Source organism: Camelus dromedarius, chromosome 15 (assembly GCF_036321535.1).
Source record: "Camelus dromedarius isolate mCamDro1 chromosome 15, mCamDro1.pat, whole genome shotgun sequence".
NCBI classification, from domain to species: domain Eukaryota; kingdom Metazoa; phylum Chordata; class Mammalia; order Artiodactyla; family Camelidae; genus Camelus; species Camelus dromedarius.
Genome location: NC_087450.1, coordinates 22,884,890 through 22,905,224, shown reverse-complemented (window position 1 = coordinate 22,905,224; position 20,335 = coordinate 22,884,890). Strand labels below are relative to the sequence as shown.

General features: G+C 37.0%; 1 long non-coding RNA gene across 2 annotated transcripts in view; it reads left to right on the top strand.

The window, feature by feature from the left end:
• The window catches only part of LOC116157488 (uncharacterized), a 264,959-nt gene that overhangs the window by 199,764 nt on the left and 44,860 nt on the right, over nt 1–20,335 (top strand). For both annotated transcript variants that reach the window (XR_010384173.1, XR_004141589.2), the window contains one exon: nt 15,853–15,925. This is a non-coding gene — a long non-coding RNA (uncharacterized LOC116157488). The remainder of the gene's footprint in view (nt 1–15,852; nt 15,926–20,335) is intronic.

Below are 20,335 nucleotides of genomic sequence, written 5' to 3'. Positions count from 1 at the left end.
TTTTTCAATTTTCTCCCTGTTCAAATTGGGTAAATTTTATTGATCTGTCCTCCAGGTCACTGATTCTATCCTCTGTCATCTCTACTCTACCGTTAAGCCCATTCATTGAGTTTTATTTTGGTTATTGTATTTTAAGTCCTATAATTTCCAGTTGGATGGAAACTGTTCTTCAACAAACAAATGGTTAAACAGGCTGTGGTACATCCATATCATGAAATATTGCTCATCAATTAAAAAAAATTCACTATTGATACATGCAACAGTTTGATGTATCTCCGGGGAATTATGCTGAGTGAAAAAAGCTAATCTCAAAAGTTTTTATATATATATAGTTATTGAAAATTATAGCCATGGAGAACTATTTCAGTGGTTGCCAGAGTTAGGGAAGCCAGGGAGAGAGAGCTATGACTGTAAAATGGTAGCAGGAGTAATCCATGTATTAGAACTGGTTGTATCTTGATCGTGGTGGTGTTCACCCAAATCTACACATGTGATAGAATTGCATAGAACTAAATATACACACATATACCAAGGTTTAAAGTAAATCTAGTAAAGATGAACACATGACAATCTAAAACTTGTCCACGAAAATCCTTCAGTAGAGTACTACATGCTGCTAAGTATAACCCTACATAAGACAGTTTGTTGGTGAAGTCTACAGCCTTCAGCTCTCAGCTTTGAAAGGTAGGAGTAGGACAAAAAATAGTTTGTTGTTCTATATAATGAAGTAAGAAAAATTTTAGAAATTTATGGATTGATAAAGAAAAAGAAGGTGAGACAGAATCAGCGAAAAGTGATTGGTTGAGAGAATATGTAAGGAGTTGAGAGAGGGAAATCACAAAATAGAAGCATTTTTGGAGACTCAAAAATGAGGCAAGAGGCAGAGTGAGAAGTTTCTGATGGTAAGTATGTAAATAGACTCCCCTGACTTAATTTCAAGTTGTTTCCTGGCTCTCTCTCTACACACTGACTACTTCCTACCTGCTGCCCTGCCGGTTCCTCCTGCCTTTATATAATCTGCACTGAGTGACTAGTGTTTGGGGCAGGAGCAGGACAAGAAAAAGTAATTTATTCTGTAAGTGGGTTCATTCAGTGTCCTCAACAAAAAGGTCAGACTACACACACGCACACACGCACGCACGCACGCACGTGCGTGCGCAATTCAGTAGAAGGAGGAAATCAACCAGAGAATCTCCGCATATTTTGTTTTGATGATGTGTGTGTATCTGAATGTGTAGAAGGAATTTTATTTAAATATTATGGAACAGGGTGATCCCAGCAGGCTGAAAGAATCCAGATGCTTGATAATCCTATAGTCACACCTTGCAGATTTTCATACGAATCTTCCAGTTCCAGCCCCAACCCAACCCCCCGCTTCCCTCCCGAGTAGAACACCTCATGTATTGTTAACTAGTGGTGCACTGGCAGGGAAGATGGAGAAACAGGGCTTTCCATTGTGACGGACTCCAACTCAGCCTTGTGAATTCGAGGTAGCTTTTGAAGTAGAATACAACACCATGAGCATGAACTTTTCTAGAGGATTCTGGCTTACTAGTGATCTGGACATCAAAAATAGCACTCAAATCCTTATTTTGCTATTTAGGGAAAGAGGTGAAGGTCAGCAAGAGTTGAAGGGTTTACTGTGTGGCCCTCCTCAATAGATCTGCAAGTGCAAATCTCAAAAAACTATCAGGATATTTCAGGCTAGAGAATTAAAGGGAAAGCAAGATATGGCTCCATCTTGGTACTATATAAATAAGAGTCTACTGAAAATCTCCCTGTTTGGATTGACTCTTCCCTCCATGGAAATACTGATTAAAGCGTAGAGGAAATAAAGATGACAGGGAAGAATGACTTGTTTTGGAAAATTTTAGGGACGCTGAAAGAGGTATCTTCAATAGGAGCTAAGAGAAAATCTAAGACATACACAGTCTTTTGCCTCTGTCAGAAAAAGCTTGTGTTTGAAGTACAGTTAGAAAAATTCCTGGGAAGCATGTTAAGACTCTCAAAAGAATTTGTGTGTAAGGTGGGTGTGTACTTTATGGTTTAAAAAGAACACTCTCAGTTTAGGTAGAAAGTCTCTCAGACATCTTTAGATTTCCTCGCTTTTGAGTCTCCAAAGGTTTTCTGCTGCATCATTTTTCTCTCTACTACTTTAAGACAGTGGTTTTAAAACTGTGATTTGAAGAGCTCTAGGAGTCTATGCAGGTCCCTCAGTGCTGAGCACACACAGTACAAGAGAGAGGCAGCGAGCACCACACCATTCTACCAGAGCAGGTCTGCTCCAGTAGCTTTATTTGTTTATGCTTCTAGGCATCGTTTTCTTTTGACTGAAAAAAATGAAGTTTGAAAACAAATGTACTGGCAAATCCCTAGATCTTTAACAGTAACGTTAGAAAAAAATGTGTCAATATGCTTTGCTATAAAAATGATATTCATCTATAATATATCTTACTGGAAGCTATACAGTAAGATGAGAGTCCACATTTCAAAATGTGAGGAGGAAAAATGATTTCATAAGTAAGCTGATAAAAGCAAATACTAGGTCTGAAGCTTAATCTGGAATTTGTATTTCTTATAGCTTATCAGTTTTGATTCAACTAATGGAAGACTGGAGAAAAAATGCATTAGGTTTGATATAACACTTAATAAATCCACAAATCCAATCAAGGCCCATACTGAAATAGTAATGTTTTATTAGTAAAAATATAACAATACAAATTAATAGTGTTTTAGGTATACTTAAAGCTATGTTAGCCTTCTTAATGTTATTCCTGTATATGAAATCAGGACAAATGGTCAGGGGTGTTTATCATGAGTATAGCTTTGTATCCGGTAAAAGGAGCTCTAAAATTTGGGTAGATCTTGTGAGAGAAGTGTGTTCAATTGACTTTTGAAGTGAATACTTTCAAAATGCCAAAGAAGAAGAACTGTTTCCAGAATATAAGGATTATAATCCCATTGTACTCCAGCCTAGCCAGAACACTACTAAAATCTTATATATTGTGCTTGATCACATAATTTAAGAAGATCATTGACAAACTGAAACATGATCCGAGGATAATTGACAAGTTCATAAAGCATCCTAGGACAATGGACTACCAGGTCATCTGATGGGCATTAGAAAGGATTTCAGTGGAAAGCTTAGTCAAGAGAAGCCTTGAAAGATGGTCGTAGAAATTCTGTCTCTTTTCAGTCATAATAGACGACTGTAAGAGAATTAAACGTATTAGCCAGAAGACAAAAATAAGACTAACAATTGAAAGTTTTATCAAGAAAATTATCTGATAATACAAAATTTATGAACAGATGTGTTAAAAAGTAGAATGTGCTCCCTCCTGAAGTCCTACATTTCTTTTCATAGATACACACAAAGTACTAAATTTGAGATTTTTATCTGTCCAAAATGTTGGAGAGGAATTCCTATCTTGGAAATGGTTTGTCCTAGATAAATTCAAAGTCCTTTCTAACTCTAAATTTATATAAATTGTGACTATCATTCTTTGAGAAGTGCTTTTTAAATATTTTAGGACTCTTTATAATCCAAGATTTTTAAAAGCCTCTGTTATGTTACATGCATTAAGCATGCATTTTATTTACCTTATCCTATCTCATGCCATTCTCATGTCCATTCATTTAGTAAATATTTCTTGAACACTGTCTGCCTGCTAACTATGCTAGTAGGCACTAGGCTGATACACGCGGGGCTCAGGTGCCAGTTATTTGGGAAAGACTTGACAGGGAATAGTGATGCTGGACTAAGGAAGAGTGAAATGGAAGACTAAATCTACACAGCACATAGGAGTGCATTGTACAGGTAGACACCTGGGACTGATCCCACTGGGACCTCTGAAGACCCCGAAGAATGTATTTCAGAATCATCTCCCCAGGAGACAGAATTGCAGAGAATTTATCCACAGGATCCAATCTCTCATTGGTCAAGCATTGCCCCATGACAAGCCATCACCCTCATGTGTATCCGAACCATACTTGCATTAAAGCCTGGCAGATTTCATCAGCGTTTTAGTCATGCAATCAGAGAAGCCTCAGGGCAGAAAGCAAAAGATCCACAGTGCAGCTGATGGGAAGTGCTCCCAGTACACCTGTGTGGAGCTAGCTGCCGTGGCTGTGGCTGGATGAAGTGCTGGCCCAGAGGACAGTGGGTAATCTATGAGAGGAATCTGAGTCCATGCTTACCCCTGATTCAGCTCTTATACATGGTAAGAATTTAGTCCTTTTACTTTGCTGTTTCTCTACTCCTTCCTTCTCTCTTTCATATCTCTTAAGAGGAAAATATCCTCAGATTTTCTTTAGGAAGAAAATTTGTGTGAACTGGTCTAGCCTCTGTCTACGAATGGAGCTCAGGGCCACTCTGGCACATCTAAGGCCCAGGCAGAAACTTTGAAATGACTACTTAAAGCCCACTACTTGAAGCTGTAGGCAAATCATCTTGCTATTTGCGATATGCAGCATAGATGTGTGGGTGGGTGCTGGGGATGTTTGTCTTTTCATTTACGTGAAAAATGAAATAAGAATACTGGAGGTGTGTAGAAGAAAAAATAAGTTGACATTATAGATTCAATATGGATGGGCACTTTTAGATATCTTAAAAGAAAAAAAATATTATCAGAAACATAACCACATCCAGAAATTGCCAGTCTTTTGTTTGTGCCATTGGAATGTTATAGTCCCAACTGTGACTCTTAAAAATATAAACATTGTCGTCTTTTGTTGTATTTTGGCTAAAGAGAAGTTTAGATGTTTCTTGTAGAAACTATTTGTGGATTCTGAGGGAGAAAAATGTGCAGCCATTTGTCTTGCTGATATTCTGTAGTTTAAAATAGTTTGCAATAATTTTAAAAAGAGAGAACAAAACTAAATTACTATCACTTACTTCCTGTTAGGAATTTATTATTTAAAGAAATAACTTGCAACTATGAAATCAGAATTTTCCTTCATTTTTGAAAAAAATTACAAGTTGACTTCCGGAATTTTTTAAAATGTACTCTTCATGTGTCATGTTAATCATGGGTGACCTTTCAGAGCCTGCAGATGTATCGGTGACATTCATACATACATTTCTTATAAAAGGTCAGGACAGAATTCCTTTTTCTGCTTACTTTTGAATGGAAAGATAATAATTTCTAAGAATCATTATCAGAACTGCTATTTCTAGCAAGATGCATTAGAGAATCACTCAGGTGTTTTCATGTTTAAAGTATATCTGAGTTCATACAGGAAAGAAGCAAATGTTTTGTGAAATCCTCAGAGAGGTCCATAGGGTAGAGGAAGAAAGAGAGGAAAAGCATGAGCAGGAGATGGAATGTGCTGACTCTGCACAGAATAAAGTCACTAGAAGCAAAAAGAGGAGACAGAATTTAATTTAAGTACCATTCTTATGGTGTGTGTTCACGGAGCCCCGTCTCTGAATAGGCATCATACTGCGTTGTAATCTTTGGATTAATTTTCAGAATTTCAGTCCATATTGTTAGACGTGAGACACTAGAGGGGTTGGAAAAATGGCTAATTCATTTTATCAGAGTGTATGATAATTGTCTGTTTGACGTAAGGAAACTACGGTGCCTTTGGCTATTTTTCAGGCATGAAGAATAAGCATGAAGTCATCAAACCTGTTTTAAAAAGCCTCTAAAAATAGAGTAATGAAAAATTATAAAGCCAGTTTTCAACACTTTTTGGAAGATCACCATGTTTCAAATGAATAATGTCAGACTGGTCTGTTTCCATTTTGTGAAAAAGGAAAAAAATCTTTCTTTTTAATGTGGAGAGAAGTTGTTGAAAGTTTGTTACTGCAGACAAAATTCCTTTCTAGACATTTGGCTTTTTATGGAGGAGGGGGAGTGCAGCGTTTGTGGTGAGAGTAGTATTGGGTAGTGTTATCTAAATGTTATTTTTAAACGGGTTATTGTTTTAATCAAAGGCTTTAATAATTCAATAGAGAACATACATATTAAATATATTGATAACACCAGGTGAAGAAGCCTCAAGTCCTAGAGAAAAAAATTAAGATATTTAATTGACATTGCAGAAGTCTATAGAAAGGTTATGTTTCAGTAGAATAAAACACAGGGAAGTGAGAATGTTTGCCTAGAGAAAGTAGCCAAATAAAAAATGAAAAATAATTCCTCCGACCTGGTACAGCAAGAACAGTTTCTATGGAAATAGAACAAAAGGTGATTCTATCACAAACATAGAGCCTTGTGCGCCAAGATAATTAAAGAGGGTGCAGGAGCCCATTTGACCTGGCATATTAAATACCTTTAAATATCCTCTCCTCACAGCAGCCAGAGAGATGTATTAAAGTCCTCTAATAAATGTCTATGGAATTTAAAATAAAACCTTCACATCACAGGCTACCTTACCAAGCCCCGCAAGATCTGGTCCTGCCAGCCTCTCTCATAAACGCCTCCACTTTCATTGCTTATACAGCTCCAGCCTCACCAGCCTCTTGGCTCGTTAGAAAACAAAGTCTTTTCAACTTAGAGCTTTTCCTCTTGATACTTCTCCTTAATAAGCTCTTCATAAAGGAGATTTTTGCTCCTTGTCTTCATTCTGGTCTGTGCCTAAATGTTACTTTCTTAGAAGACCTTTCCTAACCACATGTTTAACAACTCCCCTACCCCTACGCCATCCCACCCTCTACCTATTATCCTGTTTTATTTTCTTCATTATATATATCCGTATCTAATGCTATATTAAGTGGCTTGAATTTCCCAATAAAAATCCAAGCTCCATACCCACCGGTAACTTTTCTTTTATTCCCCTCTCTTCTCCTGTCATTCAGAATGTGGTTGACATCATATAGGACAAAAAAAAAAAAATGTTGAAGGCATGACCATTTGTAAATTAGCCATTTAGAGAAAATGAAAGCTCAAGAAGAGAAATCTCCCTTCCTGCCATGAAACTATCTGTATGGGTTTTAATGTATTGAAATGAGTTCTTGAGGGACATTAAGGAAGCATAATGAATGTTGAGTTCATTTAAGATGATTTATTAAATGAAAAGGTATAGATTAGGTGCACTCTTTTTATTTCCTTCTTGGATTTACTTGTGATTTTGTTTTCTCAGACCCACCCATCTCCCAGAGAAAAGCCCTATTTATCTTCTTTTATCCTGAAGTCCATTTAAAATGTCCAAGATTATGGTTAAAAAAAATAGGGACTTTCTTTCAATTTTTAAAAATTTGTATGGAATTATTTTGGAATAAAACATTAAGTTGAAGTCATTTGTGACATTTCAGTTTAATATTAAAAGAAAGACTTTTTGTCATGGTAAAAACATCCCTTTTAAATGTATCACGTTATGGATATCAAACAGTAAAACACAAGAACATTATGAACGCAAGTTCTGATGAAATAACTCATGATAATCTTTTATCTTTAAGCCATTTTTCTGCATAGGTTTTAAGGCACACATTTAATAGGAATAGAAAACTGTTCACTTAGGAAATTAGAAAAAGACTCCTTTTCAGTATCAGGATACTAAGAATTCTAGTTCTCTATGGATTGCACTATTTGTTGGAAAGTTACATAGAAAAGAGCGTCCCTGCACTGTTCTACCACTGTGAGTATCGGTATTCTTGATGGTATGCCAGAATTTGTTAAAGCTGATTTAGTCCAGGCTGTATTCTGTTTGAGTTCAAGACTGTATCTTCTACTAGTGGAATCTACATGAAACTTAGTAGATCTGTTTTCTAATTTATTTTTGTAAGGATATACATTTCAAGATATTGATTGCTTAAAAATCTAATAAATGTTTTTCAAACAGAATTTATATTCTGGATTAAAGTAGGTATTACCTGCTGTTGCAACCTATACTACCAGTAAAACTGAAAGTAAGTGACATATCATAGTTCATTTTAATATAGTAGTAATTTACACTTCCATTCTCAGTAAGCTTGTATGTAACAACCACCAAGGACATTTACAATAATGAGAGAGTTAGTGAAATCATATACTAAGAATTATTATTGAAGGGGCTGAAAAGCTTCTTAGCCCCAGTCAGTGATGCATAAAGGAGTTGTCTGCCTGCCTTTTACAATTTCAAAGTGGAATCTTTTAGCTAATGTTTCTTTCATCCTTTTAGGCCTTGCAACCTTCATGCATTTATTTTCTCAAATTTTATGTGAATATAAACTGTATCTCTTCCATAATACATGGCTTTAGTACCATTTGACTTTAGCTTATTTTGTTCTTTCTTTTTCTTTTCTTTTTTCTTTTATTTATTTATTATTATTTTTTCTAATGGCAAAGAACCTTCAAAAGCAGCAAGCATCCCTTGATTATTTCTAGCTATCCATGCAGATTTCTCTGGTCACACACTGAGAAAACCCCATAATTACAGGATATTTATGACAGCAGCACTGCTATTTCAAGGAATTACATTATAGTTCACACTAAAAATAAAAGGGCAACACATTTTACATGCTGGTAGCTGGTTTCCCTTGATAGATGCACTTGCTTTTTCTATAGACTTAAATTTATCCTTCACCATCTGCTCCTCAAGTATTCCAGAAAAATACAATATTGCATCTGAATTCCCTTGAAAGTAAGTTATTCTTCCTCCCTATAGGTTTCTTTGTCGGGTTCATAGTCTTACCTGCATACAAATGCCCGATATTTGGGGAGCTCTCGTAATTTTGTACTTCAATTTAGAGAAAACTCAGGAGGGCACCTAGTCAGTCACTCCGGTAATGGCTGGGCATGATTGACAAGATGACGGAGGCATTGTGGCTTGTAAAATGTAAATGGTGGCTTGTAAAAAAGTTATTGCTGAAGCAGCTATATGGTTTTTATTTGTTTTTCTTTATTCATTTATTCAGTCTTTCAACAAAAATCCATTAAAATAGTTTTTCTTAAAACCCTTTGGAAAGAATTGTACAAATCCAACTTACATACAATAAGTCAGCGTGTTTGTTGCCATCATTTGCAGGAGGCTTACAGGACACCTATACCCTCTCTACCTAATGCAGTTTCCCAGTCCAGGTGGTACAAACTAAAACATTGGTCCTTTGGTTTCTTTTAGAAGAGTCCTTTAAGAAAAAGCCAAACCCATAAGTAGCTATGTTAATTCTTTTTATGTGAGGAATTTCCTAAACAATAGGGCTTCAGGGCAGGCATAAGGTCCTTATCCTTGGAAAGGAGGAGAGAGGCAGGAGAATTAGATTCCGAATACTGGGAGCGCTGGACCTTGTATGTAGTCTACAGTCAATAGACATTTGTTGAGTGAATATGAGAGGTAAACAAAAAACTGTTAAGATAAATCTGCCCTATTATAAGATATCGCCCTGAGGTAGTCTTTTTTCTAGGCATTCTCATTTTTACTTTGACTTTCAAATTCAACTGAAGTCCTACTTCTTTTCAGTCACTGGACTCTATCTTAAGAAAGAAGATGCTTCATCTGCATTTGATATTGATAACCTCCCAGGGGTCTCAAAGCAGTATCATACCAATCTTGATGTGAAAACAACTAAGGAATTTCCTGTGTATAATTAATTAGTCCTAAAACACTTCCACATTAAAAAATTAACCAGAGTTTACTAAAAAGTTTGCAGACACTTAGAAATGGTGCAGTTTGTGTCTCAAATTGGTGAATGGCTGAGCAGGTGAAGGAGTTTGCATTTGACCTGATTATCTAGGGATCAGATGAACCTGTTAAACTTCCCTGATTGTTCATTTGTGAAATAGTAAGTTCAGAATTGATGTCGCTGGAGTCACCTTTCTCACTCTGTGACTCTGACTGCAGCTCTCTTCTCCGTGGGCATAGAACAGGCAAGTGTTCAGAGGCAGAAGAGAGGAAGGACTCAAAAGCTCCCCACTGTGACTTTTGGCCTAAAGTCATGTGAGAAGGGTTCCAACAAGTGACCCTGATTGTTGACCTCACTTCCTTGCAAGTACATCACAGAGAGAATCGTACTTTACCAAGGGCATTGTTTTAGTTGAGAACAATTGCCATATTTGGCACTTAGTGTTTTTCTTTTCTTTGCTTATTTTTGTATAGCAAATTGGAAAAAAGCCCCACAGTTTTATTTTCGCATTATTTTCTCAAAGGATCTGTTTAGAATTATAATTTTAAGGCTGAATGAGACCTCCAAAGCAAGCTAGTCTTTTTCTAATACATAAATCCCTTCTTGCAGCATCCACTAAAATGATGTATCAGCTCAGGTACTTTAAATGACTTGGAACTTACTGCCTCATCAAACATCTCATTCCACTTTAGCAGCTTTGAATGTAAGAAAGTTTTTTTTTTTTTTCTTGAGTTGAAATCTGTGTCCCTCACCCCTCTGTAACCTGAACTCATTAGTCCTAATTTTGCTTTCTGGAAGTACACAGAAAAAATAAGCTCTCATCTTCTTGATAGCCTCTTACATATATTAAACTATCTACTATATACTAACAGGGTCCTTTTGAAATAATCATTCCAAGTTTATTCAACCATTTTTTCTTTTAGAATTCACAGATATGCAAGTTTTTAAGAAATAGAAGGAATTTTAGAAATCATCTGGTCTGTTTTTTTCTACAAAGACACTTATATCAGATACTAATGCTGGAGAGGATAAGAGTACAAAGTGCACAGTAAGATCTAGGCCTTTCGTTCAGTCTCATTATCCTTGTGATTCCAGAACTTAGGACTCCTCTTCCTGGAGTTCTGTGAAGGGAGCCCCAGGTTAAATCTGGTGGCTCTTTTTTTAAAATCTTTCTTTCCTCAAAGATTTTATCAAAGAAGCCTTATTACTTTTATTTTAGAAACACTGACATAGTAAGAATTTTAATCTAAACTTGGCCTGAAATACGAGGTTTCAAATACTTTCAGACTTTTCAAAGGGCAGCTGCTATGTATGGACTGAATTGTGTCCCCTCAAATTTATATATTGAAGCTGTCACACCCAATGTGATAATATGAGTACTTGAAGATGGGGGCTTTGGGAGGTAAGAAGGTTAAGAGGTTGAGAAGATGTCATGAGAGTAGGCTTCATGGTGTGATCATTGCCCTTTATTTCAAGAGACACCAAAGAACATTTGTTCTCTCATATTCTTTCTCTCTCTTTTTTTTTCCTCTCTCTCTTTTTCTCTTTTTTCTCCTCCCCCTCCTCCTTCTTCATCTTTCCCACTATCTCTTTCTCTCTCTCTCTCTCATCATGTGAGAACAACTAGAAACTGACCATGCTGACCTGGCATCCTGATCTAGGACTTCAAGCCTCCAGAACTATAAGAGTGTAAACTTTTGTGGTTTAAGCCACTATAGTATTTTTTTTATGGAAACCTGAGCCGACTGAAATAGCAGCTTTGGTCTAGGCCAGTTGCTCTCAGGCAAAGGCGATTTGGCAATATCTGAACCCATTTTTGATTATCACAATTTGGCAATGCTACTAGGATCTAGTGGGGAGGAGCAAGGGATGCTGCTAAACGTTCTATAATGCACGGGAGCGGTACCCACAACAAAGAATTGTTTGCCCCAAAATGTCAATAGTAGTGGGGTTGAGAAACTCTGGACTTGGTTACCAGTCGGGGTACCTCCATGGAAAGTTTGTTATTCATCACCATTTGTTATACATCTTTTAAGTGCAGCATATGAAACACTGTCATAAGAGGAATTGCCTTTCTAAAATAAAGGAGGCTAGATGATTTTTCTCTTTTCACCAACTCTGTAGCAGTTTATTATGATCTCAAAATAGATATCTTGTTCTTATTTCAACAGGATCTTTGTCGTCCTGTGAATTAGGTTGATTATCTAATGTCTCAAATAATTGCAGATAACAGGACCTTTAACCCTGAAGCTGTCTTTCAGATACTGCTTGTATAAGTCAGGGTTACCCAGAAACAGAACCAATAGGATGTGTAGATATAAATATAGATGTATAAAAAGTGATTTATTTTAAAGGAATTAGCTCACACAGTTACGGAGGCTAGCAAGTCCAAAATCTGTAGGCTAGGCGAGCAGGCTGGAGATCCAGCCGAAAGCAGTTGCAGTTTAAGTCCAGAGGCCATCAAGCTGCGGAATTCCTTCTTGCTTCTCACTGAGGGGGAGGTACAGTCTTTTGTTCTATTCAGGCCTTCGACTGGCTACCCACATTGTGGAGACCAATCTGCTTTACTCAAAGCCTACCAATTTTAATGTAAATCTTATCCAAATCACCCTTACAGAATTATCCAGGATAATGTTTGATTAAATATCTGTCCCTGTGGCCTAGCCAAGTTGACACAAAAAATTAACAATCACAGTGCCTCTTTCCTAGTTGTGTTGTACCCCGTCCTGTGCTCACTCTGGACCTCTTTAAAAGTGTGTAGAAGAGGCAGTGACGCATAAGATGGTGACAGTCTCTACAAAGAACTTACTTTCCAACCGCTGCGGTGGCTTGTGATTTAACCCTTGTAGAGGTAGATGGCAAGTGCCAGTTTGTAGTTGAAAGTCCATTTGGTACCTGATTCCATGTTTTATTTTGCATTTATTTCTGACCTGCCTTTGTTCTCATGCTGGAGAAGACAACAAGGCTCGCCTGTGCTGGGGGAGGGGGTTCTCACCGAGGCCAAAAGGTCCACCTCAGCCTGTAGATAACCCCAAGGACTCTCTGACCCTTGACCTGAGATCCAGTGGACTTCCTTCAGTGAGCAGTGATTTGGGTAGGAGATTTCTAGGAGTGGAAAGCGTAAAAATCACCTTTTACTTGTGCCCTCATGAGTAATAATGTTTCACTTTATTCCCTTACAGAGGTTTGATTTTATTGGCTAAGATGGTGTTAATGTTTTCCTCAACTTGACTGAACTTTAGGGAGGTGTTGTCCTCTCTATATTCCTCTGACCTGCCTTTTCTTAGAGCATTTACTTCAGAAAATTTGCAGTTGTAAGTTATTTCTCTGCCACATTGAAGTGTATGCTAAGTAAAATGAGTCAGACACAGAAAGATAAATACAAAACAATTCTTATCTCATGAGAAATCTAAAATAGTCAAGCTCATAAAGTAGAAAGTAGAACGTGGAGGTTGGTATACCTAACTTTTGTACATAATTTATATTTGATGTTTTAGATGATATAATTCCAAATCTTTATCTGAATTAAAAGAAAAATACAGAAAAAATATATCAGGGATAGAAAGGATGATCAAAATGTCAGCTGGTATCACTGATATTTTCTGGTATCACCCTCTTAGATGGGCTAGTTATGATTCTCAACCTTGGAGAAGTGGCCCTCTGTGGGAGATGTCCTGTGCATCCCAGCAGTACACTCCTCTTTTGTCACCCGAGGGGCAGGGTCGAGCTGGTCCCAATGTAGAATTTGGCCTGTGCTTTTGGATTCCTTCCACAGGCTTGGGGCTGTTTTTTTCTTACTTCTGGTATCTGCCCCCTGGTGGATGAGGCTGGGCTAGAGGCTTATGCAGGTTTCCTGGCAGGAGGGGTTGGTGTCTGCCCACTGCTGGATAAAGCTTGGCCTGGACCTCTGGTGGGTAAGGCCCTGCCTAGAGGCGTTTGCGGCTCAGAAAGTGTGCTGATGGGTGAGGCTGTGTTTCCACCCACTATGTTGTTTGGCCTGAGGGTTCCCAGCCCTTACTAAAGCCTACAGGCTGTTGGGTGGGGCTGGGTCTTGGGTGTTATTAATCCAATCAAGTTGTCAGCCTCCAGGGAAGCTCATGTAGATGAACACTCCCAGAATGTCCATCACCAGCTTCTATGTCCCCTGGGTGAGCTGCAGCAGTCCCCTAACTACCCAGGAGAACTTCCAAAACCAGCAGGCAGGTCTGGCCCAGGTTCCTATGCAGTCACTGTCTCTGCCCCTGGACCTGGTGCACTCAAGATCCCGTGCACGCTTCCCAAGAGAATTAAGTCTCTGTCTCTCCCAGTCCTGTGAGGCTCCTGAAGTTAAGCCCCACTTGCCTTCAAAACCAGATGTCCTGGGGTCTTCTCCTCCCTACTGCTGGAACCCTGGTCTGGGGAGCCTGACATGGGGCTCAGAACTCTCACTCCTGTGGGAGCGCCTCTGTGACTTAATTGTTCTTCAGCTTTTAGGTTGCTCACCCAGAGGGCATGGGGTCCGACTATATTGTGAGCCCACCCCTCCTACCTTCCTGTTGTGGTTCTGTCTCAATGTTTCCGGTTGAAGCAGATACTTTTTGCTAGACTCCAGTCTATTTTCTTGATGGCTGTTCAGAAGTCGGTTGTGGTTTTGTTGTAGTTGCAAGGAGAGGTGAGTTCTTGGGCCTACTACTCTGCCATCTTGATTCAATCTCTAGTATCACCCTCTTAGAGACAGGGCTTAGTTCCATGGTCAAATGGCCCTACAGCTCTCTTACTTTACTTATAAGGTATGGAATAAGACATCTAAGGGAAGACTTATATGTCTAATATATAACGTATGTGATCCCATTCCAAGCAATTGAAGTTTTTTAAATGGCTGTAATATAACCCTAATGAATTAGTACCCAAGTCATCGCTCTTATCCCCTGGAATTCTCTAAAACCAAATGCATTGCTTTTCTATTCTTGTCAAACATTTTTGTCAAAAGTTATACACTTCAAGAGCTTATCTCCTTCGGTTTATTTTAAATGCGGTGAAAAAAATCAGTGGTTTCCGAGTTAGTTGTCTATTAGAATCAGCTAAGGAGATTTTAAAAATGCTGACTTGGGGGCTTCTTTGTAACTGTGGACAGTAGCAGCTGCAGAGCTACCCAATTCCCTACATTTTCTTCCCAAATTGCAAAAAACATTTCATGTGTGTTCAAACATTCACAATTACATAGCAAATTTTTCTGGTTGGATATATGTTCTAAACAACTGTGTTCCTTAGAACAACACACACACACACCCCACCTACAAGAGTAGGAACATTTTTTAATGGTTACTCAAATTCCCATTTTATGAGAAAAAAAATTGTTGGTTATATATAGAAAGTTCACTTCCTTTCAGTCCTTTGTGTTCTTGAGGTGTGGTATTTGTATAGTGGTCTGAAATTTTAAGTGTACAATACAGCGAGCTCGACAAGTAGCGCCCATGTAACGCAAACTCTTAATGAAGATAGAGCGTTTTCATTACCGCACACACACACACAAATCCCTTACCCCTGAGGCTGCTGTTGTTCTGGATTTTTTTTCACCATGGATTAGATTTGCCTGTTCCAGAACTTCATAAAAATGGAATCATACAATATATACTCTTTTTTGTTTGCTTTTGCTCAGCATAAATTTGATATTCATCTATATTATGTCATATAACACTAATCCTTCCCTTTTTATTTTTGGATACTATTCTATTTTTAGAATATAACTCAATTTTTAGTATCCATTCTCCTTTTGATGGGCATTTGAGTTATATCCATCTTGGGGCTATTATGAACAGCCTCGATAGACATTCAGATGTAAGTTTGTTTGTTTGTCTTTATGGACAATTAATTTTTATTTTTCTTGAGTGTGGAGTTTTTGGGTCATATTGTAAGTGTATATTTAAGATGACAAGAAACTGCTAAACATGTTGCCAAAGTGGTTTTACTGTTTTTATATTCTTGTCATCATTATATCAGAGTTCCAACTGCTGCACATTTTTGCCAAAATATCTAACTGGCAGTCATTTTAAATTTAGCGTTTCTTTCTGGTGTGTACTGGTATCACACTGTGGTTTAATTAGCATTTCCCTGATAACTAAAGATATTATGCATCTTTATGTGTTTCTTAACTATTCATGTGTCTTTTGAAATGTCTTATTTAATTCTTTCCCGTTTTAATTTTTTTTTTTATTATTGTTGTAGGAGTACTTTGTATATTTGTGACTCAAGTTCTTTGTCAGGTATATTTTTTCTAAATGTTTTCCTCCCAGGTGATTTACACATTTATGTTCTTATTTTTTCTCTAGGTCGTGTTAAAAGTTCAGACTTACTCAGAATCATATAACAGAACTCTCCTTGAACTCTCTGAAGCAAAAGAAGGTGAGTTTGGGGGATTTACTGTAGAAATATAACAATATATTACAAACTAAAAAAAAGAGAGATACTATCAGGCCTCAGGAAAGAACTAGAACAATAGACCGTATGCCAAATGGTTAACTGTTTCCTGTTTCTGTCATCACATCTCTGACTAATTCTCTTTTTCTGCCTCCTTCTTCTGTTTATAAGAATCATTGTGATTACCTTGGGCATATCGACATATGCTAGGGTAACGTTTTTGACTTAAAGTTAGTTGGTTACACCCTTAATTCTACCTGCAAACCCAATTCCCTTTTGCTGTATAACATAACATGTTCATTCACGTGTTCCAGGAATTAAGATATGGGCATCTTTGCGGGAGTCATTCTGCATATCACAAATGAATTTCTCTTCTCTAAGACGAGAGTGCTAATAATTAAATGCCTCAAAGTATGTAGTTGATTATAGTAATATCTATATTCAGTCTTAATGAATTTTCATACTGCCTTTGAGTAAAGGCAGATTTATATAGAGAGATATATACTGCATAGTGTGTAGGCTGATTCAAAAGGTAAGAGGAAAGGCCACGAGGTGTGAGGGTTGGGTGCTCAGATTAGAGTAAAATTAGGTACATACTCCATAGACAGTGTTGGCCATCTCCAAAGAGGAGGGAGAGAGAAAGGTGGCCAAATTATTTTTAAAAGATGGCATAGATAATAACTGCCCAAAGGAGGCAGGATTTGAGCCCAAGTTAGGTTAACTCTTGTGTTCACAGTCTAGTAATTATATTAGACTCTTCTACAGCAAGATAGTTCAGATTCATTTGGTTCATTTTATGAAGTACTTGAGAAATTAAAATTCCAGAAAGTATTTAAATATAATGAAACTAGAAGTAGTGGTATAAGACATATGTGTGTGGGGGGGCATAAATTGGCTGTCCTGTGACTGAGGTACACCTCTTTGGGAAGCGCTAGTCTATGCAGTGGGGAAATATGGCTGCTGCTGTTGCATCTGGACTCTGGCAAGGTCTTCCGCCCTTGAAATTTCTCCTATAAGAAGCAAAGCCTGTGAAGATAGAGAAAGTTGAAAATGTAAATCAGCTGGGAGGGAGAAAATGTCCATGTTCTAGAATAGAAATGCCTCCTTCCAAAGCTCTTCTGACAGCTACTGTGGAAAGCCTCAGGTGGGACTCAGGGTCCTGTTTAGGAGCTGGAAGGGAATCCCTTGCAGGGAATACAAAGGTGAGGAAAGGTAAGGTCATCAAAACTCAAGGAAAATGTCACAGTTTTACATTTTTTGTTGTTGTTGTACTTATATATCTGTTTTTTCTAATAGATCATTTAAAATCTTGTGCCTTTTAAAAATGGTAAAAGAGGAAGTGTGCCTTTTATTTAGCATGGATATAAAATATTTGATATTGTTTATTCAATGTAAAACAGTTTTCAAATTCTTCAAGCTGTATGAACCACATCTATTGAAACCTTTTGCATTAATTTCCTTCCATGGGCCCCTTCATCCTCCAACCTAGAAATAAACAGCCTTATCTCCTAGTTCCTTAACGTTTTGCCAGAATATACTACATTTTTCTTCATATATTGATCATCTGTTGAAAATAATGGGAACATCCCAATGGTTTTCCCTTCAAGGGTGTGAGAAAAAATAGCTGTAATTTTTCTTAATTGATTACTTGGAGCAATGATACTAATTCACTGAAAATGGCACTTGCTGCTTCAAAATGATGTCATTAATGGGAAAGGAGCTGCCCCGGCCCCCTCCACCGTGTTCCCCATCACTGTCATCACCACGTAAATACAGCCCTTTGTCCCAAGTGCCCTGCGTCTCTCCTATGCCCACTCTGGCGCCAACACAACATTCTGAGCCTACTTTCTTGAGTTCATTCTCAGTAAGTCTTCAGACTAAAAAATTATATTATGAGTCCAGGTATGATGTTGGTTTTGTAAAATAGTTGTGCTTTAACCATAACTTTGAAAGCAGCTTTTAAAAAAGTGGCAATTATTGAATTATTGAAAATGTATGCATTCCTACAAAATTATATTTAAGTAAGTTAATTTCAGATCTTTGTTTTAGAAATTCTGTATTATAAATACAGAGATACCCAAGTCCTAAAATTTCATCACAGGACAAATGAATGTTCCATTAATGATTTGGAAATCTTACACTTTTATAAAGTCATAAAGATAAAATTTCTCTGACCTATGCCCAATGATATAAAAATCGAGCAATAATTTAGAAGATAATACTCTTTGATTCTTAATCAAAAATTTCCTCCTTGTGGAGCAAGAATGTAAAAGCAATTATGAAATCTAGTTTTCAACAGTCCAGTTATTTCATCTAGACTTGTATTTATTATAGGTAACTTTCATATGATGCATATATCTTAGCTCCATCTTTAAATCTGTACAACTCAAGATAACCCTTTATATTGACACTACAGGATCATATATCTTTTATTCACATTTTCTTAAGCTTCTTAATTACAGTGTATTCACTGTAATGTAAAGAAGTTTTCTCATCTTAAGCTTTTAGGAAAAAAATATGACATACAGAAGATATATTCACTTTATTGTAGTTACTCATCACTACCATATGTGGCTTCTGGGGTCACTTTGGTAGTTCATGGTGCATTTTTCCACATCATTTTATATTATGAGGAAGAATGTGCACAGATGTGCATCCATTCCAAAAACTAATTCATAATCCACAGATTATAGGAGGAGGCTGAATTGAAATTAAAATTTCTTATAGAATACAGATGCAGATTTCTTATTTAGAGATGTCTAGGTAAAATAAAATATATCAGCAAAAGTATGATTATTCCACATCTCTTTTCTAGAGGCAACTCTTGATACTTTTTCTAATTATCTGTCTCCTTGTCTAGTTTTTTTAAATTTAAATCTTCAAACATCCCATTATTTAGCTTTTAAATAAGGTCTCCTCTGCTACTGAGTCAGCTTTGCCTCCTTCAAAATTCAATCTGATTAGTTTGCCTGTTTTTATTCTGAGATCATATTAGGAGCTTTAAACTGAGTTTTAACCTTATTCTGAATTCTTACTCTGAATTATTCTGAGCTCACTTTGAGACTTTGAGTAAGGACATTTTCACAGGATGATTCTGGAAATAGTGTTGCTGTGTGTGATGTTAATATTCTAGAATATAAATTAGACTTTGGGGACTCTTGAATGTTTGGTAATTTGAATTTGCATTTTTCTTTCACAGAGATGGATAACTGCCCCAATATCATAAACCATCTCAGAGTCAATAAGTTTATTTCACTGCCAGTCTTTGTACATTTGACATATATTTTGCATCTTATTATAAGATAGGCAGGTTTTTAGTTGTAAGTTGTAATGATCATGTTTGTCTCTGTGATATGTCAGGATTTCCAAAAAATAGAGCTTTGAAACAGACTAATTATCATTTTTTAAAATAAATGTACACAGATTGGAGATAGCCAGTCCTGAGAATTGTACATTTTGGATATAATGACAGGATTTGCCTTCTGCCAAGACAGATAATATTTCACAAACAAGACTAAACATTTCAATAAGTTGATGTTTGAACCTCACTGTTAAATCTTCTGTGACGACAACTGAATTAGTATTTTAGTGTCCAAACAGGCAAATGATAATAGTATTCTCTCCTGTTCAAACAGGATTGTAAGCTGAATAAAAATATTAGTTAACAGTTCTGGGTTCTATTGAGAGAATGAAGGCACATCACGGAGAGAGGACAAAGAACTCAAATGGTCACAAGCACAACCTATCTTTTTATTGATTAGCAAGAAGTGCCCACCAAAGACCATTGGCTTTTTAAATCAGAACAGAGCAGTAGACAAGGTTCTGGAGTAACCTTACATGGAATCACTGCCTATCAGAGATACAACTTTTCATACAGATTCCATCCCACAGTAGACTGTGCATTTAAATCTGCCCAAGAGCCCCAGAGACAGTGACTCAGTTCCATGACCTGCTAGCTTAAATGTTGTCTCACTTGATCTTCACTGGTTTTCCAATTTCAGGCTTATATATTCCTGTTTATTAATTCTTTTACTAAGCTGGGAGACTTTTGGAAGAGAAACATAGTAATGAATGTGTATCTTTAAAGTATAAGACACAAAAATTATTAGTACAAACTGTACAGATGAGAAACCCAAGAGTAAGGAAATTCAAAGAACTTGCTCAAAATCACAGATTATGGAAATATGAATTTAAATTCAGTTGTATGTATTATCAAGGAACGGATATTCCTTATATGCCAGCATAGCCAGAAAAACTTGTGACACAGAAAACCATATCCTGCTCAAATCTTCAGTCTGTGGCATTCATTCACTATACAATTTTATGTGATCACATTTCAGAAACATATGGACTAAAACAGAAAGGCATTTTAACTTCACATCAATACTCTATGTT